Source organism: Panthera pardus, unplaced genomic scaffold, assembly GCF_024362965.1.
Source record: "Panthera pardus isolate Hobbes unplaced genomic scaffold, ASM2436296v1 HiC_scaffold_17, whole genome shotgun sequence".
NCBI classification, from domain to species: Eukaryota; Metazoa; Chordata; class Mammalia; order Carnivora; family Felidae; genus Panthera; species Panthera pardus.
The window spans coordinates 127,516,403-127,540,420 of NW_026526732.1; the positions used below are offsets into that span (position 1 = coordinate 127,516,403).

Below are 24,018 nucleotides of genomic sequence, written 5' to 3' on the forward strand. Positions count from 1 at the left end.
CCTGCAAGACCAAGTCCTGCCCCACCCTCCCCGCCAGCCTGTATCTCTCTAGGCCTCAGGTTCCTCACCTGTAAATTAAGGGGTTCTAAGGAACAACTGGACGGTGATCCCTCAGGCCCTTCTGGGAGAATATTCTGACTAGAAACAAAGCAGACGCAAAATATAATTTAATCAAATCTTGCTCGTTGCAGCCATTTGCCTGGGGTAGATTTAAACTGATTTCACCAATGTTATTACTTGTTATGGCTTGACGGAGAGTACAGCACAAATAGGGACATTCGATTAATAAAATTAAAAGTTTTCAGTGGCTAGCAAATTTTCAGCTTTGCTGATTTGTAGGTCAACCCTGCCCCAAATGAAGCCACCTGCAGACGAGAGATTTGAAACACAGCAAAAGCAATGCCACTCATCCAAGCTTTATGCTGTGCCAGACACTGGGTAAGTATTTATAGTGTTTTATATCATGCCCTACAATCCCATGACATAGATCTGATTACTCCCTACATTTTACATGTGTAAAAAAGATCTGTTAAAAAAAAAAAACAAAACAGAAGATCTGTGGTGTAAAGAGCAAAAGCAGCTCGTAACTGTGGCGTGTGCCGAAGGGCAAGTCACATACCTCTCCGCCTCACTGCCTCCACCTATAAAGTGGGTTAACAGAACCCCTGCCTCATTCCTGCATTCATTTGATGAGTACTGACCGAGCACCAGATGTGCCAGGCACTGTGGTAACATGCTTGGAGTCATGGAGGAACAAACCAAAAAAAGGAACAAAAAGCCCTCCTGGAGCATATACTCCAGCATAAGGAAAACATAACACGTGCCTAAAAATCTAGTGGGTACTTGATTAACATTAGCTTCCTCACTTCCCCCTTTAGGCACGGAAAAAGCATTAGAAAACAAATCCAACAGAAGCCATGGGCTCCGAGTCAGCCCCAAGGGAGAAATTTCTACCCAAAGAAATACAGAAGAGCAAAGATTAATTAAGAGCACCTGTAGTGAAGGACACTGGCCGGGGCTCAAATTTGGACTCTGTCACTTAGGCTGGAGTGACTCCAGGCAAATTATTTAAAGGCTCTAAGCCTCAGCTTCCCCATCTGTAGAATGGAGAGAACAATGACCTCACAAGGTCAATGCAAAGACTAAAGGAGACAAGGCACAAAAAGCTGGGGTGCACAGAGTCTCCTGCATATTAAGGGTAGCTGGTTTGATTAGGACCATCTCCTCAGACCCCACCTTCTGTATCTGCAAGATGTGAATACACTGGCTTGGTAGGGTTCTTGTAAGGACTATGGAGATCATGCATGAAAAGCATTTACCCTGACTGGCACATGATGGGTGCACAGCTGCTTCTCAGAAATGACTGCACACAAATGAATGGGAAGGGGGCAAGGAGGGCATCCTCACGGACAGAGCTCAAAGGGAAAGAGCTGGGGAGGCCACACGTGGGGCAGGAGCCGCGAGGAGCAATTTGCTCCTTACAGAGGTGCTGAGTGTGTGTCCATGGAGCAGGATCAGATGCAGATAGTTGTGAAATGACAGACCCACTGAGTCTGGGTCACCTGGGGCGGCAGCTGGCGTGTGTGGATTATGCATCCAGCTGCCTCTCTTTCGGGCACTTTCCAGCTTCCCCAGAGGGTCGAAGAGCAAAGGAAAGGTGGGAAAGGGCTTTGGACTTTGCAGGGTTCTACAGGAAGGCTACAGAGGGTAAAAATGATATACGGGCGAGTTATCAGTAAAACTCCTACATCCAGGCTCCCTTTCTCCCCAAGCAGGCAGTGAGCATGTCCCTGCTGTCCTTTTGGGCTGTGGTGGACACCACAGTTTCTCTCACCAGGAACCACCAAAGACAGCCACAGACTTAAAAACCGGCTGGTGGGGGAGGCTGGTAGACTGGCCCCAGCCTCTGGGGCCACAGTGCTCCAGGTAGGGTGTCCACACAGCACATCTCAGGACACACACGTGCCAGGAAAGCCTTCCGGCCCCACCTTCAGTAAACCAGTGCTATTAAGGGACAAACCAATATGCCAACATTATAAACATGATATGGTGTTTCAGCGAACAAGCCCCCCAAAGGGATACACTAGACCATAAGAACCTGAACCTTCTACCAAGCAGGTCTCCACTGCCCTGGGCACCCTCCCTACCACACATCATGCTCTTGAGGGTAGCTCACCTGGAGTTGATAACTTAGAAGTCAAATATTAAGCCCAACATATGTGATTCAGCTTTTAAATGAGTCTGTCTATGGCTGTAAAGAAATCAAGCCTCCCTGCGGGTCCACATCACTCCGGTGGCGTTAGGCACTTCAGAGATCCTGAGCACTGCTTGGTTCATCCTGTACCAGCCGACGTGGGAGGCACTCTCTGCCTCGGGCCAGAAACGAACAGGGAAGTGAGCCACGGCAGCCACCCGGAGCACAGACATGCCACACTCCCCATTCTGAGGATGCCTCTAAAGCATGCTCAGGCCAACCTGTCACTTCTCCGCTCGAAACCTTAAGGCTCCCTCCCACTTACAGAAGCTCCAGGTCTCTACCTCACCCTGCCCCAGGTAGCCCTCCAACCCTATCATCTTCCAGTACACGATCCTCGATCCCAAATGACACCCGAAACGCCACACCCCACCTGCCCCTCTATGCCCACACTTCGGTTTCTTCTGTTAGCCTCAGCCTTCCCACGGGTGCTAGGCCTGGGGTCCACACTGCAGTGCGAATTCCTTTCCCATCGTAAACTCCCAAAGGCAAGAACCACCACGCTCCACCATGCCTCAACCTAGTGTCCTAAATGCAGGAGCTGGCTTGTTTAGGGATATTTGTGAGGCCTTCAAATACTATGTTATGCTCAAATCTAAGCAAACTGTTAAAGAATCAAGGTTCCAAAATGCTAGCTACAAGCTCTCCAGGTACAAAGGCGTAATGAGATTTTGTGTAACAAAAGAACATCCCTTAAAACAGCGGAGATAGGCCAGAACAGGAAGCTTCCCGGCAGTCTGACACTAGCCGTGTGACCTCAGAAACACGAGCACCACTAACCCTCAGCTTCCGGTCTCCAAAAAGAGGGGAATGATACCCACGCCCCATCCATGGAGTAACACACACAACCAGCCAGTACAAGGCCCTGGGCACACCCAGCGCTTTCCTTCCCTAACCTGTGTGCCTGGCTGTCACACAAACAAAAGGAAGATGCCTCCCGCACCATTCCCCTCCTGGTCCCCCAAAGCCCCGCTGTAGCCAGCACCCCACTTCCTCCAGCTCATGTCTAGCACAAATGAGAGACCATGTTCAGAAACAACACTGAACAAAGGAGGCTGCCAACAGCTCACAGACTCGTAACATAGAAAATCAGTTTTTGGGGATAGAGATCATTAACTTTAAGGTCTATGTTGTGTCCTACCTCCTGAATCGAGGGGACCCGCCTACATTTTTCACAGCCCTCTCAGCCAGGTCCCTCAGTCCATGAGTACCGGCTTTGAAATGTATCCAGCCACACATATAAAATTGAACACGTCTTCCCCAGAGGGCAGAGGACTCTGAAAACCTAAAAGAAAAGGCAATATCGTGTCCCTACTGTAGTTAATAAACCACTGATTGTCTTTGAGGCCTGCTATGTGACTTCCTACACACACACACACACACACACACACAGGCAGGGGGGTTAAGCCCTGGGCACCAGAGCTCCCCTTCCAGAGTGACTTCATATACAGAGAGGCAGGTGGAATCTGAGCAGAGGGCTGGGGCATGAGAGGCACAGCCACTACCTGGGTGAGTTCAAAGGCACAGGTGAGCAGGCAGGCCCTGCTCAGGGCGCTTCCTCTTTAGGAACAATTTCCACCAGGGGCTCTCAGCCCCCAAAACCTTCAGCCCCAGGGTCATCCAGACTGCAAAGGAGCTAGCCCTCTGCCTGCTCCCTCTGCAAGCCCATTCACTCCCAGCTGACAAACTGGTGATTACAATTACAACATAAATAATTCCCTCTGACTCCCAGTGTCCACTCCCAGAGGGAAAAGAGAGGAGTCTCTCTCCTCCAACTAATTCCGCTACCTGATAAGCCTAAATAAGTACCAATGAGTAAAACACAACTAAGGAAGTTTAAATATAGCTGGCCTGAGTTCTATTTGCTGAAATAAAGCTCCCACCTCTCAACCAGATCATGTCACATTTCAGAGGGCAGCCCACACATCCTAGGCTGAAAAACCTCTGGTGGGGGGGAGGCGCGAGGGAAGGTAAATTATCCTGTTAAACGCAGCACCAAATTCTAAGTTCCTGCTACACTTTGCTGGACATGTTGTCTCCTCCACTGCCTTCTTTTTCTAAAGGGTTAGTTAGCAGTGTTCTTTCTCTGAGACAAGCCGCTCACATCATGGCCCCACTTCAAAGCATGTGATGGCTCATCACTGTCTACACAAGCCAGCCTGTCTCTTTTTACAGAATCCCATCTCAACATCCCTCCATCCCTAACTCAGCTCAACACCCCTGGCCCTACCCCTCCAGCCAGACCCTACTTCCTACCCTACCCTGGCCCCAAAGAAGCCTCATATTTCTGCACTCCAGGGCCAGTACAAACACTGCTCTTCTGCCTAGAAGTCCGTTTTCCCTTCCCCACTTGTTTCTCCACATGGCCAGCCCTTCCCATGTGAAGACATCACTTCCTCTTTCCTCCCACTACTTCCCACTCCCGGGTCCTCTGCCTGCCCCCATGTCCCTGCTGGCTATGATGCACCGGGGAGTTTTAGGGCACGCTTTGCTCATCCTTTCATCCCTGGAGCTTAGTACCTGGGGAAAGTGTCGAGAAGTGACACTTCCCGATGCAGGGAAGCTGATGGTGGTATTCCATGGAGGGTTGGAAAGGGGCACAGAACGCTGGCCTCCCAACCCACACATCTTGTCCCTACACTCTGCTGAAGCTATCAAATTGCCACAAGCAAAATGACCACGACCATAATAGTAGCAGTAAGCAGAAGATAGCCCATTTACAATTGAGCTGGCAGCACACAAGGCTGAAATTTTCTATTGGTTACCAATTTCAAAACAATCCTTCTCCACAGACCCACCGGAAACAGGAAACAGACCATCAAGCACTCATTGCAATTCGAGATCTGCCAGTTCCCATAACTTGCTCAGGCACCCCCAAAAAGGGGAGGAACGATGCACACTGGTGACCTCCATCCCCAAACATCCTAAGGGAGAAAGGACGGCTTTCTATCACTGCCCTCCAGTCTACAGTGCTCCTATTGCTTAAAAAGCAAAGCAACCAAAGAACATTACCTTCCAAAGGCTATCTCCCTTGCATATGGACAAAGTTTAAGATCAGGTTAGTAATTAGATCAATTGCTACACCCCCTTCACTAGTTAGCACAGATGACTGAGCCGCTTATGTCATTGATCCTGAACCCTAGCATCTTGAGGCAAAAATCTTGAATTAATTTTTTTTTTTAAGTTTTTTAGTTATTTGAGAGAGACAGAGAGAGACAGCATGAACAGGGCAGGGGCAGAGAGAGAGGGAGAAAGAATCCCAAGCAGGCTCCACACTGTCAGTGCAGACCCTGATGTGGGGCTCAAACTCACGAATCATGAGCTCAAGACCTGAGCCGAAATCAGGAGTCAGACACTTAACCAACTGAGCCCCCCAGGTGACCCCAAATCTTGAATTTATATATTACGTGACAGCCTATTATAACATAAAACAGCAAGGGGCCTGTTTTCAAGGCACCGGCCCTACTGAAACCCAAACCAACACTCAATTTCCCCAAATGATTATAGAGCTGACAGGTCTTAGGCTTTTCCAAAATGGCCCACATACCGTTCTTACTTTGAAACAGAGCTTGAGCACTTTCAGTGACATTGAAAGCAGGCCTGAGAGCCAGGCACGCACCCCACTACCCATCACACGGAGGGCCAACAGAAGCCCCAACTCCAAGCCCTCACTCTTTCACTTTGGAGGCATCTCTCACCACATGAGAAAGACAACCTCCGATCCACTGGAACCTCTCTAATGGGGTCACGGGGGAAGTTTAGCTTCCAGAAAGATCTGTGCAGGGCTTCATCACTGGGTCTCTCCTATAGTGCCAGTGGGAGGCTCCAGGGACAGACACTTCCCTCCAGCTGATCTGTGAGCCAACACCACACCACCTGTGCAAGCCTCTCACTCCAGCAAACACACACCTCCCCTCCTGATCTTCCACTGAACGCATAGTCTGTCTAACTCCTCTTATCAAATGCCAGATAACCTGCCATTTCCAGAAGCCAGCAACCCTGTCACACGCTTGTTCCTGCACACCTTTCCCCTTGATGGTACATACCAATGGGCTCTACACATGGCAGGTGTCAGAGAATATTTATTTGGTGACTGGATCATGGGGTGAGCAGTGGCCACAAGCACAGGGTCTCGACTCGGGCTACACAGCGCCGGTTGCCACTCTGGGTCCCCATCTCATCTGAATAATGAGCATAATAACTGACCTACATCATAGGGTCAAAGAGTCGTTGTGAGGAAATGAATGAGACCATCCGTGTCAAGAATTTAGGACAACGGTGACTAGTACATGCTCCATAAATGTTAGATGTCATTACTGCTCCTCCCGGTACCCACGTGGAGTGTGTGTCCACCTGAAAAGCCTAACCACCAAAAAAGGGTGAAAATTAAAGCAGAATAACTTGAGATTTTTGTCATCAGATTGGAGTCATCGATTAAGTCCAGCAAGGGCAGAAGAGAAACTGAAAGACTTAACCTCTAACTTCTGGTTTATCTGATTTAAAACAAACACAAGCAGGCCTTGTCCGGTGATGTTTTTCACCAAAGGTGGTCTCTAACCCAAATGCGGTCTATAGAACGTATTTAAAGGCAGACTTCCCTGTACTATAAATGACCACATCACAGTTTCTGCTGTTTAAGGGTGGTGTCTATGTATTCAGCTTTCTGTAGAGACACAGGCGGCAGCACTCACTATGATGAGACCTCCAAGGGCTGGCCAACCACAGGAGCCTTTCCAAAATTTCATGGGCTATATAAAGGTAACGATGAAATAGAGCTGCCGAGCCATTTTGATCACATTCTCCAAGTACAGTAATTTGACCACACTACCTCCCCAAGACAATTACGCTCCCCCCTTTTTCTAGAGTATTCCACAACACGGATGCATGACTGCACACCATCTACTCTCCAATGGACAGATAAAGAGCAAGTGTCTACCCACATGCCATGATTATCACCCACATCAACATCAAGCGCTGCTCAAAAAAAGAAAACAACAATGAAAATGACAGGAGGTGTAACTACCCAGGGTTCTCAGCACTTACTGCCATGACATAACCAAATGCACATGGAACTGACTCATTCTAAGGCAGCACAGGCACTTTCCTAAGGAAAAAGTAATCTGTGCAGCACCTATCCCAATGCCACATTCTTTTTTTTTTTTTTTTTTTGAGTTTATTTTGAGAGAGAACATGCCCTCATGAGCACAGAAGAGGGGGGAGAGCAGAGAGAGAGAGGGAGAGAGAATTCCAAGCAGGCTCTGTGCTGTTCGCATAGAGCCTGACATGGGGGCTGATCCCACAAACTGAGATCATGACCTGATTCGAAATCAAGACTTGGACACTTAACCAACTAAGCCACCTAGGTGCCCCCAATGCTATGTTCTTAGCAAGACAACAATGGCTATGGTTTTCCAATGAAGGGACATATCATGGACAGATGGAAGATCATGGAAGATCACACAGCCTGTCCTTACTGATACCCCCTTGAAATTCTCTGGAGAAAGCTCATTAAAATTCCAAAGCATGTATCTTTTTATTAATTTGTTTCATGAACCTCTTCAGGAGCTTTACATGAAATATATTAAACTTTCATTCACTTAATCTTAACACAGCAGATGGTCTAATATATCCAGAAGGTAGCCACACAGAAGACATTCCAACATCCCAATGTCTAGGGAACCTAGCACCATCGAGCCCTTCAACAAGGGGTATCAGGATGCAAATACACAACTGTTTAGAGAAAAATAAATTACCCAACAGACAGTGTGTGTTCTCATCACTGTCTAGGGTTATGGATGAGTTATCCAACAGGGAACTTATAGGTTTGTCACAGATACTGGCTTCTGAATATACTACTGACAGCAATTCTGGATATTCATCACAAGGCCATTACCTAGTAAGTTTTATTGGCAACACACTTCTTGTTAGACCTCCAAATCCACAGCTCACGGTCAGGTTGAAAGATGTGAGTTGTTTGCATAGTACCTTAAGATTTAAATTTTCAAAAAATATGCTTACACCCAGTTTTTAAAGCTTTCTTCTCAGCATCTCCTTACCAGGCTATTTAAATTAGAAAGAAATAGGATGGGGCAAGGACTTTGTTGATTTTTTTTTTTTTTTTACCCTAACTGGTTCATCTTATCAAATATAGGCCTGGAATAAAGTGTGGTGTCTGTTCTAACAGGATTTATGGTTGCAGTGATGCAGAAACACCCACACTCCTGAGCAAGAAATGGAAAATCATGTTTTCCCCAGTGTGGACAGACAACAGCACTATTTGGAGCCCCCTGGGATGTTCGGGTTACACTGGTCGGGATTGATACCATAAAAGAGAAGCATCTTTGGGACATGCTGGGACTCACCTGAGGCTTTTTGATGAGTCATTTGTATAACGTCAGAGACAAGCATTACCAAATTCAGGAGCACTGCTGATACTTTCTTGTGAGATCACCTGAAGGGGTGGTGTCCTGGCTCACACACAGGGGTACGGCTGTGCAGGCAAGCGAGGCAGACACCGCCCCCATCAGGAAGCAGGAGTTTCCAGTGCAGGAGAAAGTAACTGAGGGGGCCCTCGCCTATGGACCTGAGGGTCACACTAAAAGAGGCAGCATGCCTCAGCTGCAGCTTCTAGTTTTCACCAGCTCAGTGGAAAACACATCACTTTCTATCTCATTCCACAAAGATCTGTCTGCCTTGAAAAGAAAAAAAAAAAAAAAGTTAATTAATGTAGTAAAAACCCCAGGTCTGCCTGGGAGGGGCAAGTGGGCCATGGCCAGAAGCGTTCAAATACAGGCGAGACAATCGCTCAGTGGGGACAAGCTATGTTCCTTGTGGCAGGGATTAAAATCTTTTCCTTTGACACCCACAGATCTAGTGGAAAGCCCAGCACACAGTAGATACACAGCAAGTTTTGTTTACTGAATGAACTCTGTTTTCATGCAGATTACCGAGCAAGCAAAATACTGATGCGGTTCTGAGACACTCAGAGTGTCAGGTGACCACTGAGAAACTATGAAATATGCTGGAAAATCAGGTCAGGAGGGAGTTCTGACACTCCTAAGTCAAAGGCTCGTGCAGTTTTGAGAGTCCTACCTTGGTTCATACCCAAAGCTTCTTCCCGAGCCCTGTGCTCACAAGCCAAACAGATCAAGCATCACTAAAACAAACAGAAACTTCAACGCTCCGAAGACAGTTGCAGATCTCATCCGAAAATCATTCAGAAGCTCGGGCCCTCTATAAGAAAACTTTCCATTTCCTTTAGACATCAGAAAAAATTAAAAGGACAGAAGGAAAGGGAGAGAATGAGGAGGGGAGGAGGAAGCTATTCACTTGTTTCCGTTTCTCCCTTTTTAAATATAGGGCTACTCTTCAGGCTTTTATCCATGCCAGGGGTGTAAGTCTGAACCGATGAAAACAATACAAGCAGAGAAGATGCTGAGAGTATTAAAGAACATAAAAATCATTCTTTAAAGAACAGGGAACATACCTTGTTTATGAACCTTGCTTTATCTAGCACTCTAGTTTCAGAGAAAGGCACCCCCACTCATCTACCACAAAAGCCAGACGTGGAAGCCATCTCTCCCCTTCCCCCTCCAGGAGTCCTTCCCACTGCTGAGATCTCTATCAAAGCCATCCAGGCTCCCCACCTTTATGGCTGCCATACTCCAAGCCACCACCGGTTTTCAAATAAATTTTTTTTTTTTTTTTGAGAAAGGGAAAGAGAGAGTGCATGCATGGATGCATGCACAAGCAGGCCTGAATGGGGAAGGGGCAGAGAGAGAGAGAGAGAGAGAGAGAGAGAGAGAGGTGCGGCGGGATGGCAGGGGTGGGAGGTGGGGTAAGAATCCCGAGCAGGCTCTGCATTGTCAGTGCAGAGCCTGACCTGGGGCTCAATCCCGTGAACTGTGAGATCATGACCTGAGCCAAAATCAAGAGTCAGATGTTCAACTGACTGAGCCACCCAGGCACCCCTGGTTTTCAAAATTTTGAAAAACTGGCCTTATGCATCTTGCAAACAGAAGGCAAAATAGCTTCCTTGCAGTCTAGTCTATCCTCCACTCTGGGCAGGAATAATCTTTAAAAATGCAAATCTCATCATGCCATTCTTTGGCCTAACACTGTTTAAGTTCTTAAGAAAAATTCCAAATAACTGTGGGTTACAGTGTGAAGCCCCTACCTACCTCACCGTGCTGTCATTCATTGGTTCTGTGTCTTTTCTTCCTACACACACACACACACACACACACACACACACACACACACACAGTGCTTTTCTCACTTCAGTGGGCAGCCCCCTCCCCAACCTCAGGACTTGAGTAAGCTGTTGTCCAACACACTCCTTCCTTCCCTCCACCATCTTTCAGACATTATTAGCTCCATGGGATGCCTTCCTTGACCTGCCTCCCAGTATCTTGCCCACACCCAGAGGTCAAACTTCATATGTCCTTGTCCTACTTCATTCAGTTTGCACCTAGCACAGAAGTACGTGACTTGGTGGACGAATGGGTATTTTCCAACCTCTGTAAAGCCAGCAATGGTCTCTTTCTCATACTACACTCTTGGTGTTTATTACAGCCTTCACATGGTATATATTCAAATACTAAATAAATAAAAAATAAATAAAGATCTGTTAATGTTAAAAAAAATTTAACACTCTGAGGTTGGCAAATCTGGGGGTAGAAAACTGTTTTCTAAAAGGAGCTTAGGGGTGCCTGGCTGGCTCAATCCACTGAGCATCCGGCTCTTGATTTCAGCCCAGGTCATGATCTCACAGTTTATGAGTTCGAGCCCAGCATCGGGGATCTGCACTGACAGTGTGGAGCCTGCTTGAGATATTCATTCTCTCTCTCTTTCTCTCTCTCTCTCTCTGCCCTTCCCCCGCTCATGCTCTCTCTCAAAATAAATAAACTTAAAAAAAACATTTTAAAGGAGATCAGGTCTGATACTGACTCCCAACTTGATAGAATTTTAGGAAAAAGGGCTTGTCCTGAACAACAAACAGTTCTCAGAAACCTTATTTTCATGATTTAAATACAAATTAAGTTTAGAGATGTACAAGTGAAGTCTCTTTTAAATTATACTTAGTTTAAAATTTTAACTTAACAGTTTGATCCAATATAGGATTAACTAACCAAGTCATGAGAAATCTGTTTGAGATGTTCACTAGTTTTATGTAATTATCCCTCAAAACAGCAATTAAAAGCCCTATGATGGCAGAGAAATGACTTTTAAAAAATCTGTTTTCCATAGCAGAGAAGAAAATACATAAGCCTCCTCAGAAATAAGAGTTAGAATATTGTATCTGAGTGTACCTGCCAGATCTGAGCCTAAAATGACTTTTAAAAAATCTGTTTTCCACAGCAGAGAAGAAAATACATAAGCCTCCTCAGAAATAAAAGAGTTAGAATATTATATCTGAGTGTACCTGCCAGGTCTGAGCCTAAACTCTAGTTATCAGGTAAGCACAATAGGAATACTTAAAGGTAAGGAATATAATTTTAATCAGCTAGGGTTTCATCTTATATGAAGGATACCAAGCCCCTCCACTATGCAGTTTAAAAAAATTATTTTAGGTACAAAAGGCTCCATCAGTAAAACACCTGTCTCTCACCCAATCTATCTGGTATCTCCCCTATCTTTGAAGCTGTAATGCACCTCTTTTAAAAGAAACTTAAACACTTTTGAGATGATTTTGTCTATTCAGAAGTGGGTTTTTTAAAATAATAAAGTCTCAGCATAAAGGAAACTCCCCTAAAACAGTGAAATGATTCTTTCCATCAATATGATCTATACTCAACTTCCATCAAGTATATTCCACACACATGCACCCACAAATAAAGTGCAGGTTTCTGATCTGGTGTTTTGTTTTCAATCCAAGGAGTAGCGGAAAAAAGAAAAGTTAAATTATACACAGACCAACACTCCTATTAACTCATCCACTAATGAAACAAAAATCTAACTAAGCAGAGAAAATGGGCCTACACGTTGGAGCTCTGAAATGATTTTGGTCTTTGATCTGTGTGCCCATCTCTCCTATTTAATATAAACTTCAAACTAAGAGCCATGGAAAGTGGTTATAATTAGTAAGGGCCCTAGTGAGACAGCTTTTAGTGCAATCAGGCATTAACAAAGATTTTTTTTCTCTTTAATTTCCAGCAAATTAAGCTCAGCAAAGTTTTATTTTAAAATTTCCGTAATTCAAAATTCTTCTGCACCACTGTTCCCTTAACACCAAATCTCTGCATGATGGGTGTGCTAAAGACTCGTTTACTTCTGTTTCCTACTCACAGTCTGTACTGATATTTAGGACTTAGCTTCCAAATTTTATATGCTCTTCTCCAACAATACCCTGCACTTCTACAAAAACTCTTGCTTTTGGTATGAGAAAATGGATCCAATCAACATACCTTATCAACTAAGCACCACTATGCAATCCTTGAGCTAGGTACAGAAGGTGGAAAAAAGAAGAGTTAAGTCCCCCCCTATTCTGGAGGTGGGGAAATACAGGTCAACAGGTACTTTATGACGGCCTGGACATCCTCTGGATGGAGGACCTGATTCTCCCTGCAAGAAGTGGTCTGAAAGAAAGAAGAAGAAAGAAAGAAAGAAGATCTAAGAAACGCTGTTTGCTAGAAGTGGATGGGGATGAGCCCGAATGAACAACCCATGCACACGCAGAAACAGTCGTGGTGCAGAAAAGTGGCAGGAGCCGAAACTAGAAAGAGAGTCTGGAAGCTGATGATGAAGGTCCTCGGGTGCCAAGCTGAGGAGTTTGGATTTCTTCCTGTAGACAACAGGGAGCCAAGAGATGTTTTTCAGCAGGCAAACACCATGTGCAGCTTGAGTTTCTGAGCAGAGTGAGGAGGATGAGCTGGAGCAGGGAATACAGGCGGCAGGAAGCTAACTGAGGAGGTGTTTGCGACATGATGAGGATCTGAGGTCAGAGTCCCAGGACAGAAGTTTTGGGGAGGGTCTGGTCACTGAATTTAGGGGTCAAGACAGACACAAGGTGGGCAAAGCACTTCCTGGCCAGAAGACTGGGTGGATGATGCACCTCAGACCACCTTCTAGAAGTATGGGAGAGGACTTTTATTTTTACAAGTTACCTCTGGGGCACCTGCAGGTAAGCCAGGTGACAAAAGGTCCTGGCTGGGGAAAAGCTGTAAATGGAGACTGAGGGAGTTGCTGCTTTATAGGTTAGAGAGGGCAGAAAAGCACCAGAATCCACGGTTCCTATTACCCAGGAACAGGACAGCCACGGGGGTTTCAGAGCAGGTCACAGAGCAAGAGCAGCACAAACAGATGTGAACAGATGCTTACTGTCTACCCACAGGTTTAGGATGTAAAAAAAAAAAAAATCTACCTTTCAGAGTCCTACATTTCTCTAAGGTCAATGGGAGCCCAGGCAATCTTAGGGGCGACTGGTACTTCCAGCAGACAGTCCTTCCCTTTCTAGAATTCAGTCTCCCTGTCTTCCTGCCTTTTTCTCAGCTCCTCACCTCCTGCCTGTGTGACAAAGCCCTGGGGGGGGGGGGGGTGGGAGTGGAACAGGACAAGGGTCAGGCAAGTGGCACCCGTGGCCACAAGCTCACTCGACCTTTCTGGTCTGAGGAAATCCGGTTTAAAGTTCGTATACCACATTTTGGTTCTTGAGATCAACCACCTTTTCATGTGTGAGATCCAGGAGTCCCAAGAACATGAAAAGAACCCCCGTGCCTTCCCCCTCACTCCCTCCTGGTCTCTTTCAGCTATGGGAGCAGCCTGCCATCCATGCCCCTCGAGGGGAAACGTATGGACAGAAGGCCAGGTTCCAAAACACTGCCCCAGAGAGAGGGTGGGTAGTTATGTAAGAATTTTTGCAAAAACCTGAGGAAACAAAACCAGGGAGAGTTATCTTGCACTTAAGAGTGCAAAAACGTGGACCGTCAAGCGCGTAAAGGCTAGTTCAAACACTGCGGGGGGGGGGGGGGGGGGGGGAAGACACTCAGCGTAACTTAAAACATGAGGGAAAACTGGCAGATGACAGCACCAGAGCAAGTTTCCCAATAACTGAAGAAGTGACTCGGAACAGCTTCCCAGTGCCAACGAATCTGGTTTGTTTTAGAAGCAGATGAGCTCTAGAACTTTTTATTTACTGTGGGGTTTTTAAGTATATTTAACGCCACTTAATGTCTTCCCCAGCCCCGAATTTTCTGTGAAACCTGGAATATGCCAGCCATGGTACCTCACAGGCATGTAATGGGAGCTTACTTGCTTTATGAAATTTCAGATCTCCAGATACATCACGTGTGCTACGCGGACTACACCCGGGCCACTTGCTCACACAACACAGGCCACAACTACTGTACCTTTAAAGCAGGAGTCTCAACCTCCACCTACTGACATCCTGGACTGGATAAGTCTTTGTTGTGAGGCCATCAGCTTGCACTGTGGGATGGATAGCAGCATCCCCGGCCTCTCTACCCACTGAGGGCCAGTAGCACCCCTCCCCCCACCCCCCAGCAAGGCAATCAAAAACGTCTCCAGACATTGCCAAATGCCCCTGGGGGCAAACCGCCAACTCTGAGATCCACTGCTTTCAAGGGTGAGTCCAAAGCTTTCCACGCCATGCCTTGTCCTTAAAATCCATCCCTAAGTGAACTTCATTAAGAAAAATTTACTAGTTCTGTTTGTCTCTCGGCACCCAAAGCAGAAAGAAAAGTGCTGTGTTTCCCCAATTTGAACATAAACTGCCAGGCAAATTTTGCCTCAAGGGTTGGAGCTGTGCACAATTCTGGAAAGGAAATCCAGAGTGGATACCCACAAAGCTTCCTGAGCTCAAAATATACCACTTTCTTCCATATATAGATTTTGAGTTTCTGGAACATTTATTATTCTTACAACAATTCCAGGAGGTAGAAAACCTACTAAAAAAAAAAAAAAACAAACGTGTACAATCACATTCATCAACAGAGATGTGCCAAAGGCTAAAAAGTTTCTTTTTAATTGCCTTACATTTTCAAATCCAACACAGAATTATTGTGAAAAGGATCTGGTCTCGTTTACAACACGCGCGTGTGCACGCACACACAAATAGGCACGTATTCTTTGGAAGCTAAGCTGACTTTAAAAAGCAGGTGTTCTGTGCAGCTAGACCCGGGTTAGGCTTATTACCAGCCACAGAGTGGAAACTGGCACAGCTGTAAAATGGGTTAATATACCCACCTAACCCTCACCGTGTTTGTTGCTCTGAGGATAAAATCTGAATCTTTGTTAAACGGCCTTCACAAAAGCAGGGTGAAGACTTTGTCAAAGGTACATCCTCACAAAAACTGAAAATTTAGAAACCATGAAACCACTATAAGTCTCAAACATTCTTCTGACGATCCTACCCCACAGCCTCTGAAAAAGGGGGTTAAAAAGAGAGGAGATCCTAAGCAAGCCAGGGAAAAACAAATAGAGCCATTTAAAAGCTTTATCTAATTACCCCCACTGAGACTTTTTCACTGTAGTCTGGCTGGCTGACAAAGAAATGGGGGGGTGGGGGGCGGTGTTCACCAGGCTTTCTCTCCCTTATCAGGACCACCCGCCCTCAGGGAGTCTGAAAGGCCTCAGGTGAATCCAGCAAGGGCAGTCAGTACCCAGTGTCCCCAGCCTTGGGGACTTCACAGAAGCTTTCAAATTCTCTTAGCATTACTTGTTTGAATCGCACTGAACAAACATCTCCACCCTCTCCCACTTCTTTTGTCTCAAGCACCTAGTCACAGGCCACCACCTTCATTGATGGGCAGATTGGTTCACCTGTACCCTGAAGTACCATCAGAAACAAGAAGCACCAGTAGCTGGAAGGAACAGCTCCCTGCGCCCTCCTCCCAGGCTTCCCTGCCTCTCCACCAACCAACATGGAGCTCCATCTCTGGCTCCAATCCACACAGGCTTCCCTTCATACCAACAGTGAACACCCAGAAGGTGATAAGAGAACCTTGAGCCCAGCACCGTTGATGACACTGTCCCACAGGGCAGCTACCATAAAAAGTCTGCCTCCCTTACTCATCTCCACTCCCGTCCCCCAACCCCCAAACCCTTCTTGATCTTCTACCTCAGTCGTGGTGAAAACAGAGCAGATGGTTTTCCTCTCTATCCTGCCTTCTACGGGAGTGGGGAAATTAAAAATAAGTGATGCATTTCAGAAAGCACATCGTATGCCTCCCTCTGTGTTTCATATGGTACACCTTTTACCTCTGATTTATGGGGAGGCCCCCCCGGGGCATGGAACTCACAATCTGACCCCAGCGTTCTGAAGAGGGCCACAGCTATTTCTTCTCAAAAATCACTTTCTAAGTCCGAGAAAGAGAACTCATTTACCCTGCCCTCCCCATAAAGAACCCATCCAATTTCTTAATTATATTTGGATATAAAAAAATGTTACTCAACTTTGCCTGTTCAGTAGGTCAGATGTACACAAACAACTCTGAGGCAGGGAAACTTCTGACTTATAGCAGGCTTGCCTTTCAACCAAGAGATGATGGTTACCAACCTTGGCTTCTGTTAGATTTCAACTATTTTATCTCACTGTACAACTTCAAGATCCTTAAACATACTTAAGGCAGAAAACCTTACGTAAATCATATTGCTTTCTATTTTCTTACATTTGGTCACCCTTCCAAAGATACGCTAAACCTAATACGATTATTTTCTAAAAGGTATGATAAACTGGGCTGAAAAAACTGAGATGGGGAGGTGGAATCCTATCAAAACCTAATCTAATCTCAGGAAAGGGGGAAGAAAACTATTGTCCTGTTATCAGGAGGGACTATATTGCATACTTTCTATTGATACTATATTGCATTTCTATCTTTTGAATGCAAATCTGGTTAATAAAGATGACAGTAAGACATCACTTTCTGGATTAGCTAGATTTTCCAAAACAAACTAACCTGTTATGAATAAATGCAGTAAGGTGGTGTTACACACATATATCCTCAATCCTCAGGAAGGCAAGGTTTAACCTGAACACACGGGTATCAGACAAGAAGTCCGCCCAGACAAGCTGCCATCTGACACGAGTTGGTCAGAGAGCATGAACTTCAATTAAAAGACACTTATAAAAGAAAGAGAGATTATTTAAATATGATAACAGAAACAAAACAAACTTAACAGCCTACCTTGCTAGGTCAGAGGACAGGGATGATTCAAAAATTAATTAAATCTAGTAAATAATGTAAAACAGGGAAGGACTCCCTTTCAAAAATGCTTTGGTTAATTTTAGCATCCTTCTGTTTAGCTGCTTAGCAACCCTTATCCTATGACCTTTTAAGCACCACCTACTTTTCAGAAGGATAATGAATAGAAACATCAAAAGGATTCACTTCTGACTGTTTCTAGAGAGCACATTTAACCAATTTTTGTAGGAGTTAAATTTATATTAGTTATATCATACAAAACCCTAAAAGGGTAGGATTTTTTTTTAACTTCGTTCACCAGGAATCTTCCTCTGCTGAAGGTAATAAATGATATTAACAACTGAGCTTAAAGACGGCAAAGATTTCCAAACTGACCTGAGAAAGTGGATCAACACAGCAGTTAAAAATTGAAGAGTAAAAAATGCGAGCCACATAATGGCAACTAGCTATTGCCTGACAATACAGCAGAAAACCAATAAACAACTTGATCAGATGCACACTGACAAGGTAGATTTATTTTCCTTCTTCAACATTCTATACCTGTGCTGGATGCAAATAAGATCTCAGGAGTCGGCCTGGAGATATCTAAAATAAAAGACCCTTCAATCAAAAGGTCACTTGTTGGATGATGTAAATAGTTAGGAATGGATGCACCACCTGTGCCAGCTGAGTCAGACCCATCTTCCCCATCACATAACAAACACTTGTCTGCCATCAGGGCTTAGGCTCTGAATTTCTGATGAGAAATTAAGGAGTATCTAGAAAAACGTAGAGACTGATATGCCATGTAACAGTAAGCATCAGCAGCAGTTTTTTAAGAGTTATCACATAACCAGCAAACCCTTTAAAAACAAAACATACAAAAATGCAACCTGTTTAGCAGTATTTTTAAGAATGATAAAACAGTGCAAGTTCATTAACAGCCTAAAATGGAGCACAAGCTAAACAAATAACTAAATCAAAGGGCTCTCCCTTTCTTTTGTAAAAGTGGGGGTGGGTGGGAGGGAAGGTGTTTTTTCACACATTTAAAACTCGATAAAAGACATTCAAATGTTTAATTCATCAGTGTAACCAAAGCTCAAAACACATCAAAGCAGGATCCATCAGCAGGTACCCAGAGAGCTCCTTCCAAAATGCAAAGGTAAAACACAAACAAACAACAACAACAACAACAAACCAGACATTAGTGGCTCACCGGTGCATAAATTATTTGAACACTAATTTCGGACCCATTTCTTCAAAAGTTCTGTGTAACAACTGGAGGGAGCACAGAACTAAATGTTTAAGAAAAGAAAAAAAAGTTTAAGTCAGGGCTCCAGCCTCCAACTTAGACTTCCGGGTTGCACTATGTCTTAGAACCATACCTGCCTACTCGAAAAAGCACCAGGTCTAGAGGATGCTTCTAAGGGCTATGGGTGGAGGGGGGAAATAAACAACCAAAACCCAAGAAAAAGCATTCTTTGCTTTGCAGTTCCCTTTTCTCCACCTTCCACTTCAACTAAACTTATTTCAGAACACACTCATGCGCATGCACAGACCACTTCGTGTCTAAAAGAAAAAAAGCTCTCAAAAATATGGGATGCACATTAGCAACTCAGCCTTTTGCAGAAATCATCTCAAGTCTCCTCTTAGAGACCGAAATACCTCGCTATTTCCAGCATCCCTATCCAACAGACAAACTTTATTTCCATTGGCGTTTACAAGGCTAAGCTTAAATCTAAACTCTGAAACAAGCACGAGGGTTACTTTTTCTGATGAAAACCCTCAGACAGGGTTTTCAGCACACCAAAAAAAGTTATACTTTTTATTCACCCTTCTATCTCTCTCCACCACCACCACCATCCCCCCAAAAAGAAGAAAAAAACTCCAAAGTGCCCCGAATGTGTGCTGCTGCTGGCTCTGAAGCCGTGTAGAATTTCGTAATGGAATGTGAACTGCTCGTCCGGATCTGGGCTCACGTTCTATCTTCTAACCAGTAAGGAGCGAGGGAGGGCAAATCTGCTGAGCAAGGAGAAATACTTTCCTCCTCTTTTATAACCCATCACGGATGCATCGCGGACGCTGGACGCGAGCTGCACGCGGCGCCTGTCAACCCGCCCACCCGCTGGCCGGTCCCCGCGACCCCGGGGTCCTCGTGCCCCCTGCGCCCCTCCCCTGCCCGGGGCCGCCCCCGCCCTCTCTCCCCCCCCTCCCCCCCGCCTTGCCCGCCCGAAAAGGAAAGTGGCCCAGCCGAGAAGTGGGCTCGGCCGCCGCGTCCCGCACTCACGAGTCTGCTCCGGCCCCGTGAGCGGCCGGGGAGCGAGTCACCACATCCTCGACGCGACCCTCGGCCCCTTCCAGAAAACACGCCGCTTCCCAGGGAGGGGGCCGGCGACGGGAAGGACCTCCCCTGCTCCTTAGCAACCATTAAGGTCGCAGTTTCCTAAGAGACCGCGAGTGGGGAGGGGGCGCGGGGGGCCGGGCTCGAGGCCGGGTGGGGGGGGGGGGGGCTGCACTGGGTCCCCTGCCCCTCGACGCCGGCCCTCCTCCCCCACCCCCGCCCCGGCTCGGCGCTGCGGGCCGGGATGGGAGGAGGACGGGAAGCCCCAGAACTCGGGAAAAATTGGTCCAGCGGGCGGCGGACAAAAGTTTCCGAGCGCGCTCCACAGCTGGGCGGCGAAGCGGGCCCGGCGGCCGGCCCCGCCTCGGATGCTCCCGGCCTCCTTCCTGTGCTCGTGACGGCGCCGGGTGCCGAGGTTCTCCCCCCCCCCCCCCCACCGCGATGCAGGCTCCGCTCCACACCGATGGCTCCCACGAAAACACGTACACCGCCAACGGAAGGGGCCAGGGAACAATACGCGCGGACACGGCTCCAGCCCCCTCCTCCCCCCGGTCACCCGGGGACGGTGGTCGGCGTGACCCCCAGCCAGGAGCGGGGGACGGGGGAGGGCGCAGGGTTGCCCGCGGCCCCCTCCCGGCCGGCGCCGTCCGCCAGGGAGGATCAAAGTCCGCGGAGCTGGGCGCGGCGGATGCTCCCACCGCGCAGCCCCGAGCGGGCACCCCCGAGCGAGCACCCCAGGCGGGCACCCCCGGATACCTTGCGGCGGCGGGCGGGCGCCGTCATCTCCGCGCTTCTCGGCCCGAGAGGGACTCGAAAGTATGTAGGAGAAAAGTTTCCCCTCCCACATGGGGGGGGAGGATGTCGGGGGAGAGAGGGCGGAAGATGGAGAGCAGCGCTGGGAAGATGTTTCTGGCCGGCGGTGCGCGCACCATCCGAGTCCCCGCGGTGCTGGTTAAAAATAAATTCCGCGGCGGGCGCGGCGGCGCGGGTCGGGCCGGATTCCTGCGCTCGGACGGCTAATATGGATGCGCATCAGGTCCTGGCGGCGGGGCGCTGCGGCGGCCGCGGCGGCTCGCGCTGGGAGCTGGTTGGCAGAGCCGGCAGCTCGGGAAGGGGAAAAGGAGCGGAGGAAGGGGAGGAGGAGGAGGAGGAGGGGGAAGAGGGGAGGAGGAGGAGGAGGAGGAGGAGGAGCGGCCCGGCGCGCAGCCCGAGGGGAGAGGGCTGCCCAGCTCATCCCCGGCCGGCCCCAACGCCCCGAGCGCACGTAGCGCGGCGTGGGGCGCTCGGGTCCTCGGCTCCGGGGAACGCCGAGTTGAAAAAGTACAACGCGCTCTGCACACTTCACCCTCCCCATCCCCAAAAGTTCTTTAAAAGGTCGCTCCCGCTCAGCCCTAGACATCTCGCTGCCACCCGAGTACCGGGAGCCTGAACCCCGGGCGCGTACTTACGGCCGGGCAGGGCGCTTGGCTCCCAGGCATGATGCAGTGGGGACCGGTGGGCTTCGGGGAGAGAACGAGGAGAGATGCAAACTTGTTCCGGAAAAGGAATCAAAATGGCGTTTCTGGATGTGCAAAGTTCATCAACTCCGCAGTCACTTCCCCTCCTCCTCTTCTCCCACAGGGAGGGAGGTGGGCGAGGAGCTGGCGACCCCGGCGCCCCAGCCGTCGTCCCGGCCCCCGCCTCGGCCCCCCGCCCAGCTTCTTCGCCCGCACGCTCGGAGACTCGCTCTCCCCCTCTCACCCTGATAAGTAGACACATCACGTGTTGCTCCTGCGAGTCTCCTGGGGACGTGTTACTGAGCGGCGGCGGCGGCGGCTCCAGCTGGGGGGTGGGGGGGATCCGCGGTACCCGCGGGTCCCCACCGCCGCCCCCACCCCGATTTTAGCGGGGTGACCGCAGTTTCCATCCCGGGATGGATGGAGGTGGAGTCCCCCACCCCACCCCCACCGCAGCCCCAGGTTTGCCCCACGCCCTCCGCCGGCGCCCCGGGCCAGGGGAGGGCCGGGCCGCCCCAGGGGAAGGGTCTGGGCCGCCGCAGCTGAGCGCGATCCCGATCGGCCCTGCGCTCGCCGGACGGCCACCTTCGAGGACCACCGCGCCCCCTCCCCGGCAGCCCCTCACTTGCTGGCAACTCCCCGCCCCCGGCTTTCCATCACTTCACTCCATGGTTTGTTTCACTATTTTAACGGAGGAGACGGATAGGCAGCGATGCCCGGGAGGCGCGAGAGGGGCGCCCCGGGGGCCGACAGGGGGTAGCATGGGGGTCGGGTTCCCCCGCCCGGCGCCGCCCCGCTCGGTCACGGAGGCAAACGGGAGGGTGAGCCCCACCCGCGCCGTTCCCTCTCCACGCGGTCCTCGCTCTGCATCCAGGTGGGGCGAGTAGATGATGGGGCAAGAGATTAAGGAACCAGCGATTCACCCCGCCCCCAACTTCGGGCTGTTTCCCCGAGCCCGGTCCTTCTAGCGCTGGGGCTGCCGCCCGGGAGCGTATTCTCCGTCCAACAAATTCAACTCTGACCGGCTTTTGTCACCTTCCCTTCCCCACACTCTACAATTGAGGCTTAAGCGGGGGTTACCTCGCCCCCAAGGGGCTGAGGATGGCACAGGCTCCTACCGCCGCTGTGTCCCCACCCCGCGACGGCACGGGCTGATGCTGTGTCATCCACGTCGCCCTCCGAGGCACCAGGGAAGCCACACGCAATATCTCTTTCTTTCAGAGGGCTCCTGTTTCAACTCTGAAAAGTAGGGGCCCTCTTCGGAGCTGCTTGCTCTCCATCCCCAAGGCGGCGGCTGCCACCACGCTTCAGCGTGGCTGTGGCGGCCCAAGTTATCACCGAGCCCCAGAGAAACCAGGCCTGGGCTGTGCTTCCTCCAACAAGCAGCTGACATGTTTCCCACTGTTAATACTTTTCCAACCGGGGTTCTGAGAGGAGCCTTCTCTCGCCCTTAGGAAACCTCTTTAGACAGGGGTGATTGTGGTTTTGGAAAATAAATGCCCCCCTGCCCCCAGTTTCTGAGAACAAACGTGCTTCCTAAATAGTTGTAGAGAATACTACTGTAGAATTGGGCGTTTGAGACCAGTTAGGCAAGACGATGTTATAGGTACACAAAGCTGCCTACTCTGTACTTACTATGACCTTTGACCCTGGCTCTACCACACCAGCTCCTCTGAGGACACTTGCATGCCATACAAAGTTGTAAGCCCCATCATGGGCCTTTAATTTGTGGCCTTCAATGGAATTCAGGTTTTCGGGGCTGCAGATGGAAAGAAGTGTCTATCTAGGGATGGATTAAGGATTCTGGCCAAGACAGAATTCTACAGAACCAAGCAAAAGCAGTTGGACCATTAGCCTGGAGATAAGTAGGCTGAACCACTGCCCAAGAGGGAACTGATTCAGCTGCTTGCTTCTCTGACGTCTGGAATCACCAACATTAAGTTTTCAGAACCTGTTAGGTTTCCCAGGGTCTGCTGTTTACTGAGGAAAACTCTACTCAGAGAAACTTCAGCACTTGCATTTTCCTATGCATCACCCCCCACCCCCTGACTCCACATCCCCAAGTGTGTTTATCAAGTGCTTTTGTGAAGACAGGCATGCCTGAGGAGGAAGTGAGCAGGTCTCTAAGCAGGAGTAACAGTTCACATGGTCACCATAGAATTGTGTCTGGAGCTTCCGAGTTGTAGTGTGTTCCACTAAGAAGGCAAAAGAAGGGCCAGGTAGGGAATGCTAGTTTATTTACTTGCCTTGCCTCAAGATTCCAGTCTCCCCAGCAAGTGGTAGGTATTGCATAGGAACATCAAAATTGGAATTTTGCTTGTAATTGAGCTCATTCTGTAAAATACACTCAAACCTGCAAAGCTACATGAATTTTTATGACAAATAACTACCTTTATAATGTCATCTAGATAATTCTGGCAACTAAAAAGAAAACAGTTTAAAAATAACATAAAAATTAAATTTTAGGGGCGCCTGGCTGGCTTTTCAGTAGGGAATGAAACTCTTTTTTGTGTTAATTTTTTTTTTTACATTTATTTATTTTTGAGAGACAGAGAGAGGCAGAGCACAAGTGGGAGAGGGGCAGAGAGAGGAAACACAGAATCCAAAGCAGACTCCAGGCTCTGAGCTGTCAACAAAGAGCCCGACTCAGCTTGGACTCTGAGCCAGAGGCTTAACCGACTGAGCCAACCAGATGCCCCAGGGCATGCGACTCTTGATTCAAGCCCCACGTTGGGCCTGGAGCCTACTTAAAAAATAAATAAATAAAAATTGAATTCTAATGATACT

At 48.4% G+C, this 24,018-nt stretch overlaps 1 protein-coding gene across 6 annotated transcripts in view; it reads right to left on the reverse strand.

Annotated features, from left to right (window-relative positions):
• Nucleotides 1-24,018, reverse strand: part of RREB1 (ras responsive element binding protein 1) — a 182,640-nt gene that overhangs the window by 111,869 nt on the left and 46,753 nt on the right. For 3 of the 6 annotated variants that reach the window (XM_019419822.2, XM_019419823.2, XM_019419820.2), the window contains exon 1: nucleotides 21,184-21,597. The exons of 1 other annotated variant lie outside the window; for it this stretch is intronic. The gene's annotated coding sequence lies outside the window, so the exon portion shown is untranslated. Of the gene's footprint in view, nucleotides 1-19,681; nucleotides 20,028-20,491; nucleotides 20,608-21,183; nucleotides 21,598-24,018 lie in introns of those variants that run through there. 2 more of the 6 variants (XM_019419821.2, XM_053904926.1) reach the window with 2 other exon arrangements.